Source organism: Martes martes (genome assembly GCF_963455335.1).
Source record: "Martes martes genome assembly, chromosome: 10".
Taxonomy (NCBI): Eukaryota; Metazoa; Chordata; class Mammalia; order Carnivora; family Mustelidae; genus Martes; species Martes martes.
The window spans coordinates 31,756,901-31,776,323 of NC_137898.1; the positions used below are offsets into that span (position 1 = coordinate 31,756,901).

General features: G+C 35.1%; 1 protein-coding gene across 2 annotated transcripts in view; it reads right to left on the reverse strand.

The window, feature by feature from the left end:
- ELP4 (elongator acetyltransferase complex subunit 4) overlaps nt 1-19,423 on the reverse strand; it is a 247,570-nt gene that overhangs the window by 53,715 nt on the left and 174,432 nt on the right. The window contains exon 10 of one of the 2 annotated variants that reach the window (XR_013967578.1): nt 13,929-14,135. The exons of the other annotated variant lie outside the window; for it this stretch is intronic. The gene's annotated coding sequence lies outside the window, so the exon portion shown is untranslated. The remainder of the gene's footprint in view (nt 1-13,928; nt 14,136-19,423) is intronic. 2 annotated transcript variants of the gene reach the window in all.

Here is a 19,423-nt window from a genome sequence, read left to right on the forward strand (position 1 = left end):
TGGGCACAATGTAATGACAAGGGTCCTTAAAAGTGGTATAGAGAGAACCACAGAGTTGGCAGTGTAAGAAGGATTCAGCCTGACCCAGCTAGCTTTGAAGATGGAGAAATAGGGTCATGAGCCAAGGAATGTAGGCAGCCTCTAGGACCTAAAAGGCAAGGAAATGGATTCTCCCCTAGAGTCTCCAGAAGGAACTCAGCTCTGCTGACTCCTTGTTTTTAGCCCTTAAGACTCATTCTGGATTTCTGGGCTCCATGACTTTAAGACAGTAAATTTGTGTTGTTTGAACTGCTAAGTTTGTGGTCATTTGTTACAGTAGCAATGGGAAACTAATACTGTATGTAAATAATACCAAAAATTTGGAATTGTGCAAAAACAAATATGTCATTTTTTTTTTTTTTAAGTAACCTCTACTCATGACCATGAGATGGTGAGTTGCATGCTCTACTGACTGAGCCAGCCAGGTGCCCTCTAAATCGTGGTCTTAAACAACTTTCAAGGAACTACATGAATAATAACAGTGATATTTCTCTTGATTGTACAGGTACAGAAGTCAAGTAAAATGCAATATAGTAAAATTTATCATTATAGATTCATTAATAACATTTATTTTAATTAGCTGGATTAGAGATGAACACTTTTTTCCCTTTGCAATACATTCTTTAGTAACTAGATATGTCTCTCTACTTGTGCACATGATAAGAGAAAAATAAAAAAAGGATTTTAATTATAATAGGAGAGATTTTTCCTTGGGAAAAGAGAAGGTATTTTTGATAATATCACTCCAAAACCTAAATTACATCTTTGGCTAATTTGTACTAAAATGTATTGCCTGGCTCTCAAATCCCCTATGTTACCAAACTTAACTACTTTTACAAACATGAAACTTCTGCTTAAATCATGCCAGTCTTTTCTATGCTATCACAGACTTTGCTCATTCTTTTTTAAAAATTTATTTTCTTTTCCTTATATTTTGTTAAGATTTTATTTATGAGGGAGAGAGAGAGGAAGCACGAGTAGGGGTGGGGAGGAATAGAGGGAGAAGGAGAGGCAGACTAGCCACTGAGCAGGAAATCCAACATGGGGCTCGATCCCAGGACCCTCAAATCATGACCTGAGCCAAAGGCAGACACTTAAGCAACCAAGCCACCCATGCATCCCACTTTGCACATCCCCAAGTCTCTTTTTATGGCATCTCTACTCTACCTGGAATGTTCTTCTTTTCTGCCCGTTCAATAGAGGCTAATGTGTTCCAAGCATCTATAGCACTAATGTTCTCTAACTGTATTTTAGCCTCTATTGCGCATTATTCTCTATCATTTGCATGTTATTCATTATTACTTCAGGTTTATTTGTTTTATTTTCCTGTCAACTCCTTGATGATTGATGATGGATTATGGGTACATAAGATTCATTATGTTTGTTTCTATGTTGTGTATGTTTGAAGCTTTTTATAATAAAAGTTAAAAAACAAACAAACAAAACAAAACTAGGGAGACTCCCTTGTATCACTAAAGCATTCTTTCAATTTCTAGGTTTCTCCTTCCCTAGCACCATAAGGTTGGTAGAACTGGTTTGCCACTAAGGCTATACCACTTTTGGCTGAAGAAACATGATGTAAAAGAAAGGTATGATACCACGCCCAGAGGCTCATGGCCTTATCCAATATAAGAGCAGATTTCTGTAAGCTGGTATACATTATTCACAATAACACTTCACTATTGCTTGGTAAAGAGAAATGTGAACAGTTTTAATTGTTTATATAATCTTTGCAACCTCTGCTTCAATGTTGTTGATGCAGGATTCCCTGTTAGCATATTTCTGGAAAGAAATGATGGAGGCAGAAGGTTTTCATCAACACTTAATAAAGAAAAAGTTAGAATCAACAGTAAAACTTACTATTGCTAGTTTATACTATGAAGTATTAACAACACAAAATGTTAATTAATTTCTAATTCTCTATTCTATTATTTAGATTTCATGAAGATTGATTGGACTTGATCCATCATTTTACGGAAAATTAATTATTTCAAATACATGCACCACTTTATGCAACCTGCCTGATTTGCATTGAGGAAAATTCAGCAGAAGTAATTGAGGCACAAGCAAATACTGGCACTGACTGAACTCAATTTTCATTCCAAATTTCTGCAAAATCCCAAGGCACAACAATATCAGATGCAAGGGGGAAAACAAACAAAAGCAATGTGAAAAGGGAACATGAAGAGAGAATATTACAAGAATCAGAGAACAAAGGGATTGCAAAACTATCTTAGTGCCGTAGATGAGCAGTGAGGGCTTCATTCAGGCAAGGTGGAATAAGATATCATATGGCATCCTGACAATTGATGTCTTCATTTAAATGTAAGAATTTACATTCTAATTAGAAAGAATTTACATCTTAATCAGAGGCAGCTGTATTATCTTGTTACTGTTTTTTTCAAAGGTAATGAACTAAAGTACTGCTGTGCTTTTTCAACCAGAAACTAAATAGACAGCATCCAGTGTTATTTTATGGCTTACCTGCTGTAAGCTGTTATTAATATTTTCAAAGATTAAATTTCTAACCCAAATCTTTTAAAAATGAAAATTGTATTTGACATCACAAGAATAGTATGATAAGGACTTAAAGTGTTTAAACAAATCCCTTTCTAACTTGTATTTTAAACATACTTATTTATCAAGCTCATAGAAGCCTCTTATGATTTATTAATATAATATTGTTTTCATTTGGGAGGATGTAGAAAAGCTACTAAAGCAGATATGCCTCATATTCTGGTGAATCCCTGTTGTTCCTAAAGTTACATTTGGTTTTAAGAGAGGATTTAATATAAAACTTCACCTTATTAAGATCATTTAAAGTATATTCTTTTTCTTTCTGTGATGTTTAACAAGGACAAATTACAAACATGTATAACATGATAATATTTTGCTTGTTTTATGCTATTTTGTTACTATCACATTAATAACATTTAAAAATTTAAAATTGTAATGCTTCACAAATATACACAATTCTGACGGTGTCCAGGATTGCCATAGTTAGTGAAATGAAAGAAAATAATGCATTCAAATTCATACTGTTCTATTCTAGGTTGTTTATAATGATGGTAGCTAGACTTGGGTATTGGTAGTTGGTGATATCTTTGCAAAATCAAGCCCATCATTCATATGAGAATCAGCATGAGCTCACTGACCCATGGTTTAGAAGAAATTGGGCTTGGCCTAAAAGAAATCAAGCAGGAGAAAATTACAAGTGTTAATAAAAATGTAAAATGCCACCTTTGTCCCTAGCACCATGCATCTTTAGGTTATTGATCCTTATTTTCATCAGCTGCTTCATTAATACAAAGTTGTAGTATGGACCAATTTTTAATATGCAGGTTTATGATTTAATTCATTATGTAATATAATTTTTTATTCAAGTGAAGGGTAAGAAAAATAATAAAAAGACTAAAGCTGTATCTACTGGTCTAATACAAATGAATAACAGTTAATTTGGTCAAAATATTTGATTTAATAAATTACAGAGTCTAAAATAATTCTGAGGTATAGATTTCTCTTTACTATTATACCAATTTTCTGGATCCATGCTATAAAAAAAAAAAGATCACATACAAATGTGCTATATTTTAAGAAAATAATAATAATCTCAGGTAGATAAAAAATTATGAGATTAATTTTAAGGTGGCGTTCTCCTGACCTAGGCCACTCTGATGACAAAGAAGGGATAATTATTAGTTCACTGGTGCTTTTTCTTGTATCCCACTAAAGACAATTTATAGAGGAAATGATTCAGATGGGCCTGACTGAATTACTGGCTCTGAAAGACGGCTTTATACTGCTGTCAGAAATCGTCAGCCCACTTCTGAAAGGTTGATTTGTCTATGGATCTTCTTGGTATGATTTGTTGTAAGGGTACGTAATGCCACGTAGCATACACAGAGCCTTCATTTTCAAAAGTATCCCAGATAAGTTTTTGGTCATCCCTAGGTTCTATGGAACCTGTCTGCTTTTTCATAAAGAGCACCTAAAAATAAAGCACATTTTGCTTTTTACACTGATTATGGTTCCGGTGTGATATCATAGACTTCGAGTTACTGTATACCAAAGTGTTGTATCTACTTTCACCAGTTGTCCACCTGCCTCTGTGTTTCCTCTAACTATAAATATTCACACCCAATCTAAAAGAGCATAATAAAACATAATGTAGGATTCCTCTTGCTCTGTCTCCTGTTTTCCTTATTGCTCTGGGCTTGGATACCACATGTTTGCTAAGTAGACTCCTGGCTTGTCATTGTCTCTCTAATTCTTCCTTCATAGAATGGGCAGCCTAAGGTCACAGGTTCTAGTCTCCCCTATTTTATTGTAAACTCTCTTAGTTACATGGTATATCACAAGCAGGGATTCTAATCCTGATTCTGTCACTATCTGGGACTTATTTTTCTCATCTGCAAAAAGAAGAGGTGTGAAAAATTTATTTCAATTGTCTCTTTTCCCCTAAAATTAAATGACTCTGTTCTTACTCATTGTGTGTACATAGTGGGTTTTAGTTATTTCATGCCCATTAACCTATCACTTTCTTCAACCCCAGCCCCACATACTTTCTGCCTATTGCTGGACAACTAAATCCTGCTCCTTTCTCAAGATCCTTTTCAAATCTCATCTTTTTCATGATGCTGCTTTGCTAATAATGCTGGCCAACAACAATTCCCTTCTTTCTAATTTGTACATTCAATAAATATTTGTTGAGTGTCTACTCTGTATTAGGGTGCTGGGGGTGCAAGGAGAAACACAACCCTTGCATTAAAAGGGCTTATCACGTAGTAAGGTAAGAAGCTGGTAAAAAAAGATAGAAGATTGTGAATATCACAAGGAAGGCAACAGACAGCTTGTGAAAGGAATGCACACATGTACATTATTTATATAGTGTCATCGGAGAAGGCTTACTGCCTACAGTATTTGCAACATACAGTGATAGCTAATAATTTATGATTATCTTGAATCAAACAAGATTGCAGTAACAAGGACACATTTTTGTGGCCAATAGAAACTGAGTGTTTAAGATGCACCAGTAAATGTTCTGGGCAATTCACATGTATTTTGCCATTTAATCCTTAAAACTAGGTAGGTATTTTTGTTATTATCTCATTTACTCAAGATGAAGAAAAGGAGGCTTAGAATTAGACTGAGATACTTGCTTAGAGTTGGACAATTACTAAGCGGTAGAGCTGGAACTATCTACCACATCTGCAAACACTGGAGTGCGGTTTATTAGCTACCATGATAAACTCCTTCTTGGAGACAGGGATCATATTTAGTGGCTTTTAGTATCAGTCCTTTGCACATATTAGGTACTTAACACTGACTTGGCTCTTTCAGTAGGCATTACACTTCCCTGGAGGCAGTTGCCCTGTTCCTGCATGAACTTAATTGGCCTCCAAAGACTTTTCTTGGAGACAGAGACCCTTGGACTGAAAATTCTGGGCAAAGGAATCTCAAGTTTGGGTTTCTACCACAGCTTCTCATCTTCTTGTTTCCAACTGGCACCAAGTTGTTGTACACATGATGTTTTCCTGCTCAGGGCATTTGAGTTTGTGTGAGCCCCACACCAGCAATTGCCTACATTGAGCTTATATCCTGTCACTCAAATGGTCTTGACTCAAATACTGAAAATATTCAATGATAAGATGTATAGATCAGAGAGTTGTTACATGGAAAACAATGTAATAAAATCAATGAGCTAAGGACCCCACCCTTTCACAGAGTTGGGAGTTAGGTTTCAAATATTTTAAAGACCGAAAGATTCAGCTGCCAAAGAAAGTCTGTATTTTAATTTTATATGTAAGATAAAATGGGAAATGTTACATTTTAATTTCAAACTAAACTGTGAATGCCAATAACACCTTTCCTCATACACTTATTCGATTAGTTACACTAACAAGTGGAGACCGAGGCACAGGTAATCCAAAAGAGCACCTTAAATGAAAGGAGTGTATTTGATGCATAATGAGCTTCAGCATTTTTATGGTGGTTTTCTTAGGAAGAAGCTAGAAGTGAACTAGCTTCTGTAACTGTATTACTCAAACCCTCTTTCTCACTGCTGGAAAAAAACCCGTATCATCTCTTAGGGCATCTGTACTGATTTTTTAAAAAATATTTTATTTATTTATTTGACAGAGAGAGAGAGATCACAGGTAGGCAGAGAAAGAGGGGGAAGCAGGCTCCTTGCTGAGCAGACAGCCTGATGTGGGGCTCAATCCCAGGACCCTGGATCCCAGGACCCTGAGATCATGACCTGAGCCGAAGGCAGAGGCTTAACCCACTGAGCCACCCAGGCGCCCCATCTGTACTGATTGATACACTAGTACTAGAGCTTAAAAAAGCACCAGTTTATAAATTTGTTGGCTCTCACGTTTCCTGGAACTAACTGGTAACTTCTCCTCTAGATCTGGCAGGATTATAGTAAATACGTATTTTACTTATTTAGCTTTATTGAAGTATAACTGATATACAAAAAATTGCACTCATTTAATGTTTACATCTAGATGATTTTGGATGTACCCATACACCCATGATAACATCGCCACAATCAAAACATTAAATGTATCTATCACTTAAAAAACTTTCCTTGTATTACTTTGTAGTGGAGTTTTTGTCTTTTTTCATACATTTCCTATGAGATCTATCCTCTTTTATATATTATTTTATTATTATTTTTAAAGATTTATTTATTTATTTAAGGGTGTAGGGGCAGAGGGAGTGAATTTTCAAGCAAACCAACATGGGGCTCGATCCTACAACCCATGACATCATGACCTGAGCTAAAACCAAGAGTTAGATGCTTAAATGACTCAGTCATCCAGGCGTCCCTCCTCTTTTATATTTTAAAGATTACAATACAGTATCGTTAACTATAGGTACTATGTTGTAGAGCAGATTTCTAGAACTTATCTCATATTGCCCAACATGAATTTTATGCCCATTGAGCAACAATTCCCCATCTCTCCCTCCTCTCAGCCCCTGGCAACAACCATTCTATTCTCTGCTTCTAGGAGTTTGATTACTTTAGATACCTCATATAATATTTAAATGAAAAAGTCCTTAGTTAAGTAAATAATGTGACATTGCCAATAAAAACCTGAAATCTTTGACCGACAATTTGAAGTGTGGACAAAATACTTGTAGTTAATGGAAAACTGGTTTTTAAATTATGCCGTGAATAACACACTGCTAAAATTTTAAAATCTAAATTTAAACATCAGAATTACATTCCATAGGCTTGTAAATAAAAAACATCTGAGATAAGACAGAACTCTTTAATGGCTTTGTTACATTTTAAGAATGAAGAAAGGGGGCGCCTGGGTAGTTCAGTTGGTTAAACGACTGCCTTTGGCTCAGGTCATGATCCCAGAGTCCCAGGATCGAGTCCCACGTTGGGCTCCCTGCTTGGCAAGGAGTCTGCTTCTCCCTCTGACCTCTCCCTCTCATTCTCTCTCTCTCTCTCTCTCAAATAAACAAACAAATAAATAAATCTTTAAAGGACAAAGAAAGGAACTGCCTAGAGAATAATGGTAAACTTAATCAATTGAAAAGGAAGTAGTCAAGAAACTTTAAAGATGAATAAATGAGAAAGCAGAAAACAAACAGATTAATAAAAACCAAGAAAATGCAGGAATAAAACATGGAATTGTAGGTTTACTAATCTGTAGTATGGATAGAAATTCTTTAAAAATATAATTCAAGAACTCAGACACTGAGCCCAGATAGTTACTGAATCCCCCAAGGCAAAAGAAAGCCTACTCCCAGGAGACAACTACTGGCATTCTCAACCTGGGAGCCCATCCTATCCCTCCTCTGTTATGCTAGAGACAGATTAAAATAGGAAACAGTAAAAACAAAAACAAAAACCCATACACGATCCATATCCATCTTAAATGCAAAGAGCCTAACCAAGAATCACTAAACATTTAAATACTTAAGTACTCATGGCTACTCAACAAAAAGAATTTACATCTTATGAAATAGTTTATAAAGCATACAGAAGAAGATTTTACAACAGAATTAATATCCTCAAACGGGTAAGACAGGAAGCTAAGAAAGGAACCAATTCGAAAACAGAGAAAATAAGAATGTGACTGTCAAAAAGAAAAGTTCAGTTGATGAACAGAATGAACACAACTGAGTAATTAGTAAGCTGGAAGAGAGACTACAGGGCTTCTCCCAGAATATAAGTCAAAAAGGAAAGAAAATACATTATTAGAGAAGAGTTACAGACACTAGATCCAGAAACTTCAACATCTGTTTAACAGGCATTACAAAAGAAGAGAAGAAAGAGAATGGCAAGGAGGAAACAATCTTGATATAAAAAATGGGAATTTATTATTATGTTAAAAGACTGAAGAAGAATAAGAAGCAGAATAATTAAAAACTCTTCATGAACTAGAAAATAGAAGGAAATATCTTTTAACTGAAAAACAAGATCTACCAAAACCTAAAGCAAATTTTTTTTAATGGTAACACAAAGCAATAAATCACATTGATATTAGCAACAAAAGCTGATGGCCAATTTCACCAATATATTTAACATTATACTGCATAGTTCTTAACAATGCAAGTAGACAACAAATGGAAATAAAATGTATAATTATCAGAGAGAGAAAACAACGATCATTTGTAGACCATGTGATCATTTATGTGCAAAATTTGAGAGACTAAACTGAGAAACTATCAGCGTTAATGAGATGGCTCGGTAAAGTGGCTGGATATAAGATCAACATTTAGCGTTAATACAAAAAGGTAATGAAACAGAAAAAGGATCTCATTCACAAGTGCTAGGAGAAAAAGCCTCAGAAAACATTTAGGAATAAACCTTACACAAAATGTGCAAAGATTATCCACTCCTTTCACAAATATTTACCTAATAAGTAATGGGAATAGAAAGGTACGAACAACAACAACAACAAACTGCGATAAACCTATGGCACCAGTCCTTACAGAGTTTATAAAGATAATCGATCCAAGAATCACACCAGTAAACATAAAAACAATCAACTTATAAGTGCTACGGAGAGGTACATAGTACTTTGAGGGTATATGAGAGAAGAAATTTTACTTAGTCAGAGAGGTTGTAAAAGATTTCCCTGTGTGTAATAAATTACCTTGGGGGCTGTAGGAAGAATCATGTAGGTAGGGAAAAATTAAAAGGTATTTCAGGAAGACTCAAGAGCTAGTACAAAGGCCTTGTGGCAGAAGAGAACAATACTACTGTAAGGAATTAAAACTAAAAAAATAAAAAGATGTGTGGTAGGCTGTGTAACACCCTGGTATGCCCCGAAAGATGTATATACCTTTAAGCCCTGGCACCTGGAAAGATGTGATGCATGGCAAAAGGGGCTTCTTGGATGTGATTGAGTTAAGGATGCTAGGATACGAAGACTGTCCTAAGACCAGTGTAATCACAAGAACCCTTGGCGGGGGGGGGGGGGGGGGTCAAAGTCAGAGGAAAGGTGATGTGATGACGGAAGCAGAGGCTGGGGTAATGTGGCCATAAGCTAAGGCAGGCTGGCAGCCTCTAGAACTGGAAAAGGCAAGAAGTAGACCCTCTCTGAGAGCCTTCAGAAGGAACTGGCCTTACTGTCACCTGGATTTTAGTCCAGTAAGACTGATTTGGGACTTCCGATCTCCAGAACTGTAACAGAATAAAACTGGGTTATTTTAAGGGCCACTAAATTTGTGCTAATTTGGTACAGCAGCAATAAGAAACTAGTATAGAATTAGTCAAGTATTACTTGTGTAATTTAAAGAAAAAAGAAAGCATCAACTCTTAAAGTAGAATTGATCAATTCTTACCCTGGAGTTGTAGGAACATATGTGAGTCACAGAAGGCATTATAAAATAACATATTGTTATAGAATAGATAAAGACTGGTCCTGATATGTGAATCTATTACATTTTCCACACTTACAACACACAAAGATGATTCACTATTTGTTGTATATAAAAAATTATTTTCAGTATGGGACCCCTGACTGGCTCAGTGAGTAGAGAAAGTGACTCTTGATCTCAGGGTCATGAGTTTAAGCCCAAGATGGGGGTAGAATTTACTTAGTAAAAATAAATAAATAAATAAAAATATACACACACACATTTATTTTTTTAAAAGATTTATTTATTTATCTTAGAGAGAGGGAGAGTGAGGGAGTGCAAGCAGGGGAAAGGTGGAGGGAGAGGGAAGAGGGATGAGAACCTTAAGCAGACTACTGGCTGAGCACAGAGCCTGATGTGGGGCTCAATCTCATGATCTTGAGATCATAACCTGAGCCAGAATCATGAGCCATATGCTTAACCAACTGAGCTACCCAGGCAACCCTAAAAAAATTTTCAATAGACTATACCTGGTAAAATAAAGTCCTTTACAAGTTGATATCTTTAGTTGAATATCAAGGATATTAGAGAGGATTCCTACCAATGTGAATTATAAGATTCACTTCATATGGTTATGTATATGGAATTATATATCTCATATATGAACTTATATGTGATGTTAAATATTAGGTTGTGTTATGTATGAAACACATCATTCTGAAAATTTAACATGTAGAATGTCAAACATTTGTGATGTTTAAACACAACAAAAATTAATTTACTACACATTTCTTGCCTCTAGAGAAATAAGATGTTGTGATTTTTTTTTTCATTTAAAGAATTTAAAAAAACAAGACATAACCATCATTATCATTTGTTAAGGTATATAATAACTAGACTCTAGTTCCAGAGAAATTTTAGCCTTTGTAATATTTTTTGGAGAAATTATTAAAATATCAACTAGAAAGATTTTGCACCTGCATGTTTCAAGTTAATACAGTAATAGTTCTTAAATCTATTTACTTCAATAAAAAGTTCCTAACGATAAAGCAATTAAATATAGGTACATTCACATGGTGACTTCAAAAGTCAGAATTGTTGGGGCACCTGGGTGGCTCAGTTGGTTAAGCGACTGCCTTCGGCTCAGGTCATGATCCTGGAGTCCTGGGATTGAGTCCCGTATCAGGATCCCTGCTTGGCAGGGAGTCTGCTTCTCCCTCTGACCCTTCCCCTTCTCATGCTCTCTCTCTGCCACTCTCATTCTCTCTCTCTCTCTCAAATAAATAAGTAAAATCTTTAAAAAAAAAAAAAGTCAGAATTGTTAGATATCAGTAAATAATCTTTAAGTCATATGTTACTATATATTAAATAATCATAGTGTTTTCTTTCATCTAAATTAGAATTTGTTTCAAGTAACAAAAACACAGGTTTTGTGTCTTCTGTTTGAATCAACCACACACAGCTTTTAGTAGCTAAGAGGTTTTTCTGTTTTGAAATACAAAAATCCACCACACAAGAATAGGATCTGAAATGATAAGAGATAATTTGCTTTGATGCATTTATGATAAGATGATTGCACTCCAAACTAAATGTATTATTTTTTTGAATACTCTATTAATATTGTAAGCAGAACAAAAGCACAGATGGCACAGGCCGTAAAAATATAATTAAACTTTACAATATTGTTCCTATCAGATTTCAGAAGTGTGCTCTAGCTGAAGTTACAGTGCAGAATATATGAATGCATACAATATTTTTAAATTTTAAGTTTTGGGGCAAATACATGAGAGTTGATATATTTAGCTCTTTCATGTTATTTCTACTTCCCTCCATGTTCTTGGCTTTCAGTTTCAAACAATTTGAGAATTATTTTCAAGAGAAGTCATATTAACTTAAAAAAAAAAAAACAAAAAACCGTCCTAATATTTCTTTTTCAATCTGAAGATACTTTGGTTTCCTTAAAAAATAGGACGTAAGGGTGCCTGGGTGGCTCAGTTGTTAAGTGTATGCCTTCGGCTCAGGTCATGATCCCAGTGTCCTGGGACTGAGCCCCTCATCGGGCTCCCTGCTCAGCGGGAAGCCTGCTTCTCCCTCTCCCACTCCCCCTGCTTGTGTTCCCTTTCTCGCTGTTTCTCTCTGTCAAATAAACAAATAAAAATCTTAAAAAAAAATGCCGTGAAGTAGTAGCACAGACTTCTACCAGAGAAACCACAGGCTTGCTCTAGAACAGCAGGATACCCATAGAAAAGGGACAAGGTGCCTACAGAAAAGAGACTGAAGAGAAAAACTTCTGTGGTTCCTTTTTGTCTAGTTACTTTGTATTTCAGGAATGTGATAATAATAGCAATTAGAACTCTGCCTCAAATCCTCTCATAAATGAAGCAGATTTTAAGTTTTTAAGATTTAAGTTTTTAAGTTTTTAGATTTAGTTTTAAGATTTAAGTTTTTACGATTTTAAGTTTATAAATTATGTTAAAAATAGTGTATTTATACTTTGAAAAATACTGGTTTAACCTTTTTGATCAACAGTAATTATTTAAAACTAAGCCCCACAAGATAAATGAATAAAGAGGCTACCTAAATCTGAAAAGTGTTAGAGCTGTTTCAAGCTTTCTGGGGATAGCTGGGCAATGAGGGCTGCTTCATAGAAATACCAGCATGTTGCATGCCTGTCTTTATTCTCTGTTCCCCCTTTTAGTGGGCTTGTTGACTAAGCCACTGGTACAACGCCTGAAAGGTTGAAGGGGCCCTAAGAGACCAAGCATAGGGTCAGAGGATCCTTTGTGTTTGTCATCTTTAGCATGTCAAGTCAAGTAAACAAAGAGACTGCAGACACTGGCTCTAAGATGTAACCCATCTATGCAGCCCCAAAGACAAATAAGAATTACAAGCAACAGAGGCAAAAATATCTGCCATTTTTTTTGAAGTTTATTATTATTATTATTTTTTAGTAATCTCTCCATCCAATGTGGGGCTTGAACTCACTACCCTGAGCTCAAGAGCTGCACACGCTCCTCTCACTGAGCCAGCCAGGTGTCCCTGCAGTGTTTAATAAGAAGTGCTAGCAGATACAATTTCGTGAGTGCTTTCTATGCATTTCACTGTGTGCTAAGTGCTTTACATGAATAACATTCATTTTACCCAATAAAAATTTTTATATTAACTACTCCTTGTAACAACCTTTTGAACAGGTATTATTATCCTTATTTTATACATAAGAAAACTGAAATTTGGAGGGGTTGACTACTTTATGTAAGATCACATAGCTAAAAAGTATGGTGGAGTCAATTTAAAAAATACTTTTCATTGATTTTTTACATCCAGAATGTACACCTAACATAAAATAAAACTAACATACATTAAATGAATAAATAGCATATGTTATGGTTAAAGGCTAAATGCTATGAAATGTCCATGACAAGGAAGAAACACCTACAGAGAAAAAACTATGAATGAGATTTTAAATATATATAGTGATAAAATATAAATAACATAAAATTTATCACGTAATCATTTTTAAATGTATATTTCAGTGTCATTAAGTATATTCCCATAGTTGTACTACTACCTATCTCCAGAACTTTCTCATCATCCCAAACTGAAATTCCATATAAACAATAAATTGCCATTTCTGTCTTCTCCTATATATATTTTTAATTCAAGCCTAATTATTTAAATAAAATAATGTTAGTGCTCAAAGCACTTCTGTCTTACATGTATATTATAACTTCAGGTACCTATTATGCAATTAAAGGAGACTAAAAAGTTTACTTGGGAAATGCAATTATAATCTATTTACTAAATAAAGTAGACTTAGAAGGACAGACAGGAATATAATTCATCAATATATTACTTGCTCACTACTGTATTCACAGTTGATATACAATCTAAGGATATAATATATAAAAATTAAAGATATTTACATATACATATATATATGAATTATCAAGCCTCCATTTAGAATAATAGATGAAAAATGTGCATATTCAGAATCTACAAAATCTACAAAACCCTTAACTCTATTAAATTAGTAAACTGAAAGCACAGGAAAAGAAATAACTGACCTGGGGGGGCACCTGGGTATCTCAGTTGGTTAAAGGTCCGATTCTTGATTTCGGCTCAGGTTATGATGTGTTGGGCTTTGCGCTCAGCAGGGAGTCTGCTTGAGATTCTCTCATCTTCTCCCTCTGCCCCTCCCCCCCATGAAATAAATAAATAAATCTAAAAAAAAAAAAACCCCAAAACAAAAAAAACCTGACCGGGACATCAAGCTGTAGGAATAAGAGTAGAAAAATGCAGTTTCAGAAGCCCAGAAACATAGCTATTTAAAAAATTATATTGAGGACATACTTTTGGACACACATTTTAAATAGGACATTATGAGGCTCCTGGGTGACTTAGTCAGTTAAGTGTCTCTCTTTGGCTCAGGTCATGATCCCAGGGTCCTGAGATTAAGCCCTGCATCAGGGTCTGGGTCCCTGCTCACTGGGGAGTCTGCTTTTCCCTGACTCTCCTCTCTGCTTGTGCTCTTGCTAACTTGTGTGGTCTCTCTCAAATGAATAAATAGAAAATCTTAAAAAAAATAAGACATTGAATATTTGTATCCCAAGGTAAGTCGAAAGACATTAGAAGTTAATTAGGACAATAATTTTACTCATAAGCAATCTTATTTTAATCATGTAGATATTTAAGTAGGAAAACTCTAACAATTCTTGGTTATTTCCAGAAAATCTTTTAAAAGGATTTAAGGAATAAAAATATTAAGAGATAGAAGAAGCTTACTGAAAACCCACTTAAGCAATTGTGACAGTTTAAATAATAACATTCAATCCTCAAAATGGACTTACCAATATTGGCTGGCTATATAACTGAAAATACCCCCAAATATTTTCTTTTACTAGTAAGACAAGGACATAAAAAGAGGAGAAGGAAATACTTAAGTACAAAAGTATTAACTATCTAAAACAGTATGGGAAGATATATGATCCAGGGAAGACTTTTTTTTTTTTAACACAACAGTTCAAGTCAATGGCTATTTAAAACTTTATAAACACACTGGGCATGGGGATGGGGATGAATGTACACTACAGGAAATATAGTCAATATATTGTAATAACTTTGAATGGTGACAAATGTTAACTAGACTAATCATAGGGATCATTTTATAATGTATAAAAATAATGAATTACTATAATATACACCTGAAACTAATAGGATATTATATGTTATTATCCTTCAACATATTAGGTCTTATTCAAGTGATTGGTAAATCAGAATCAGAAAATAGTAGTGACTGAAGCTCAAGTCTGTACTATAACCCTATAGAGAGGAAGAAAATCTTAAAGGGTAAGAGAGCTGGGATAGGGATGTGAGGCAGAGAGGAGAGGAAAAAATCTACTCATTCCTACATTTTATCACCCTGTTGGGAAGAGGGGAGGAAAAGAAGAAGCTTTTCTATACTTCTTTGGGATGCTTCTGAAAATTGCAACATGGAACATGTCCTCTAGGTGAAACTAATAAGGTAGCTCTAAGGGACAGTTTGTAAATATAACACTTCCCTGAATGAATTCCCAAAGGTCAGAATTTGAACACAAATATCCCGATCTTGTTTCACTAATCTGTCATGCAAGGACTACTGGATTGTGAATCAGGAGACTTTGGTTCTGGACTTAGTTTTACTACATTCTGTGTGAGATAGGAAAACTTATTTATCTGGGCCTCAGATACCTTACACGGATCCACAATCTTTATCTTCAATTCTCAAATCTAAAATACTGTGAATACCCTAACTCATTTGGTGGCAAAGCCTGAACTAGCATAAAGCTATCTGTAGTTTTTATTAATCAGCCTTGTGTAAGTACTCATAAGTTTTACTGTAGAAATATTAATGTATTTGACAGAGATATTTATTATATTACCTTTTAAACAAACACTTTAGAACAATCTGTTGAAACATTTTCAAACATGGAAAAGTATGCAAGAACAGAACAAAATTCTCATATACCTCTCATATACCTCATACCTAGATTCCCCAACTTTTAACACTTCATCTTTCTTTAAATTATCTTTCTTTAAATATAGGTATACTTAAAAAAAATAAATATAGGTATACTTCTCCAAGCATGTTTATATACCCATGACTAGCCTTTTTCTCAACAATTAAAGAACAACTAGCACATGATTCTTATCATCCCTACTAATCTGGTGTGTATTTTCCAAAGCAAGGACATTCTCTTAAATAACCCTCACACCATCCTTCAAGTCTGGAAGTCAACACTGATACAACACTAGCGTCAATCCACAGACCCCACTCACACTTTTGTCAACTGCCGCAGCAATATCAGGACATTCATTCTCTTCTCATATTCTTAGTCTCTCCTTGCCTTTCATGTTGACGGTTTTTCAAGAATACATGACTTTTTTTTTTTTTCTGTAAGCTAAACATAAACATGGGTCTATCTTCTTTTTCTTTCCAATTACGCTTTTTGGGCAGGGAAACCACTGATATGATACTCTGCTCTCTAGAGCTTCACATCTAGGTGATGTGCCACTTGTGATGTCAACCCACTTGTGATGGTCACCTGTCATGTTGTTCATCAGGTTTTCCACTGTAAAAGTCACCATTCTTCCCTTTGTAACTGATTAGTAGTTTGTAAGAGAAATATTCTCAGATTCTGTCAGTATCCTATTCCTCATCAAACCCACTAGCCAACCTTAGCCTCCACTGACAACTCCCATCTGAAGTGAGGACAGCAATGTCAAATGGTAATTTTCTATTTCATCATTCCTTTGATGTTTATTAGTTGGTATTCTACTGTAAAGAAGAGGTTTCTCTTTTCCTGTATCTGTCTATGTATCTATCTATAGCAGTATGGACTCATGGACTTCCGTTTTACTCAGTGGGTTATTTTCTATTATTTACTTTGAAACTCAAATTGCTAGGATTAGGCGAGAAAGGTCCCCCTTCAAAGTGGCTCCTGTCCCTTTCCTCAGGTCCCCATGATTCTTTGAGTACCTTCCTATTTTTGGCAAAAAATTCTAGTCTCCTGTTACATTTTCTGTGCTCCAGCCCTAGGATTAGCTATTTTGCCCTCCTTTTTTTTTTTTTTTTAATTAGCGAAGAAAGATATTTAGAAACCAATATCTGGTTACTTGAGGTGTTCCTTCAGTTGTTACTATTTCTAAGCTTTCCAGAAGGCAAAGCTAGATAATATATCTAGGTATATAAGACATAAAGACACATACATACAAATATAGATACATCTAAAACTATTTCTATATGTATCTGTATGTGTATGTACATATAACCACGATGTATGCCAATAAGAATTTGTGTTTATTCCAAAATTACCTTTTTCAAACAACAAGCAGTATTTTCTCGTATAGTAGGGCTCTATGAAAAAAATTTTGTTCACTATGTTCATCTGCTACATGGTTATATGTATTTTGATCTTAATCCCTTTTAGTCTCAGTCCTGAAAGATCAAAAAGTACTGGTCTTTTTTTTTTTTTTAAAGAATTTATTTATTTATTTGACAGAGAGAGATCACAAGTAGGTGGAGAGGCAGGCAGAGACAGAGAGAGGGGGAAGCAGAGAGCCCCGCTGAGCAGAGAGCCTGATGTGGGGCTCGATCCCTGGACCCTGGGATCATGACCTGAGCCGAAGGCAGAGGCTTTAACCCACTTAGCCACCCAGGTGCCCCAAGAAGTACTGGTCTTTTATTTTGCTGTCCTACAGATTGTTTTAGTAAAGAAAATTTAGTTGTAGTCAGAGAATCAGGTATCAAGAAATATAGGAAAAATATAATTCAGACTTTTCTATGAATACACCAATGCAATGATATGTATAGAAATGTATATATTTTTTGTTCATTCTTAACACAAAAGGAAAGAAACAAACAAAAAGCCCCATAAATTATATGGAAAGAGTTTAAAGGATATTTTAATTGTTTAAAATCTCCTCAAACATACAAGATAGTTGAGAACAATAAATAACTCACAGAAAGATAATGGGTTGATCTAAAATAGGCTTATATGACTAAAATTTATCATTTTAATACAAATGTGTGTTTAAAGTTTCAAATTTAAGTATACTATGCATATTTTATACTGAATTAGACTAACAAACCACCCCCGCTACAGCTGGGAAGGTTAAACAACAGTATTCAAATCTGATTTAGATATAACAGCTGTTCAAATGCCAGGGCGTACTTTACTTGAAAATGTGACCATTTAGTTCTGTTAAATATAAACTGCTGTTCTGGCTATGTTCATGTTATTTTCCCCTAAAAGTCCTTAAGCAATTTATTTTCCCTGATATGTAGTAGAATCATACTCAAGTTCAAGGGATCTTTTTCTTGAAGTTAACTTTTCCTTTCTGAACTTTCTGAAAAAAGTGAGTGGGACAATTCTCTAACTTCTTCTCCTATCACTTGTATCCTAGTCACTTCATCAACTGCTCTTGCCAATAAAAAATATATATATAATTAATAATTGTAAGAGTGGTACTGCTTTTAATGAGACCTTGATTAGGTATATTTAAATTCCTCATTTGTGACTGAAACAAGTTTGGACATTTCACACTGTAGACAATAATTCCATCATGGCTACCTAGTACATGTGTTAAATTATGAGTTGTACAAGTACCATTCTCAGGAATAAAACAAAGAAATAAAATCCTAAAGTTCTCAAGAATAACTATAAATACTTCCTTTAAAGAATGTCATCACCATTAAAAGTCCATGGGTTTATTTGTAAATGAAGAAGGCAGCCATTATTCAATTTCTTGGGACTTTGGGAAAAAGTAAGATGATTAGTGGCTGTTCCTCAACAAGGAACCCATTTAAGACTTACTCCATTCAATAGGTTACATCTTTTGAGGAAATGGTGTCTTTGTCCCTCCCTTCCTTCCCTAATAGCTACAGGGAGCTAGCCATGTGTGAGAAACTCTGCTAGGCTTTAGAGATTCCATGATGAGCAAGACATTTGTGGTCTCTATATTTATGGAAGTGAGCATGTAGAAGGGGATGACAGAAGTAACTGCAATGCAGCATGGTAATTGCTATGATAGAGACAGTACAGGGTGCTGTGAGAGCACAAATGAGTGGTATCCAATCCAGACTCAGTATGGATGGACCAGAGAAGGCCCGAGGATGCAGTGACATTGAAACCATAGCTTGGAGGATAAATACAAGTTAAGCTGGTTGAGATGACAGCGGTAGGGGGTGGAGGAGCTGTTCAATGGAGAATTCCAATCCAAGGCAACACTGTATGGATGGATATACCTTTGAGGAATTGAAAGAATTTAAGTATAGCACAGGAAAATTCTTGTTTTGCTGACCCAGTCCTGCTCCTGCTCTTTGGCAAAGCCAGAGTGGAGAATCAGCACCCATCATTCTGCTATTCCAAAAAAAGCAACGGAACAAGAAGTAAATAAAGAATCAATGTTTTGGGACAGGTAAGACAACTTACTGTGTCCTTGAAAATGGAAATCAATGGCTTTTTTTTTCTTAATGCAAAGGTAAGCTCAATTTGGAAACCGTTGTTTACAGAGTTTTCAT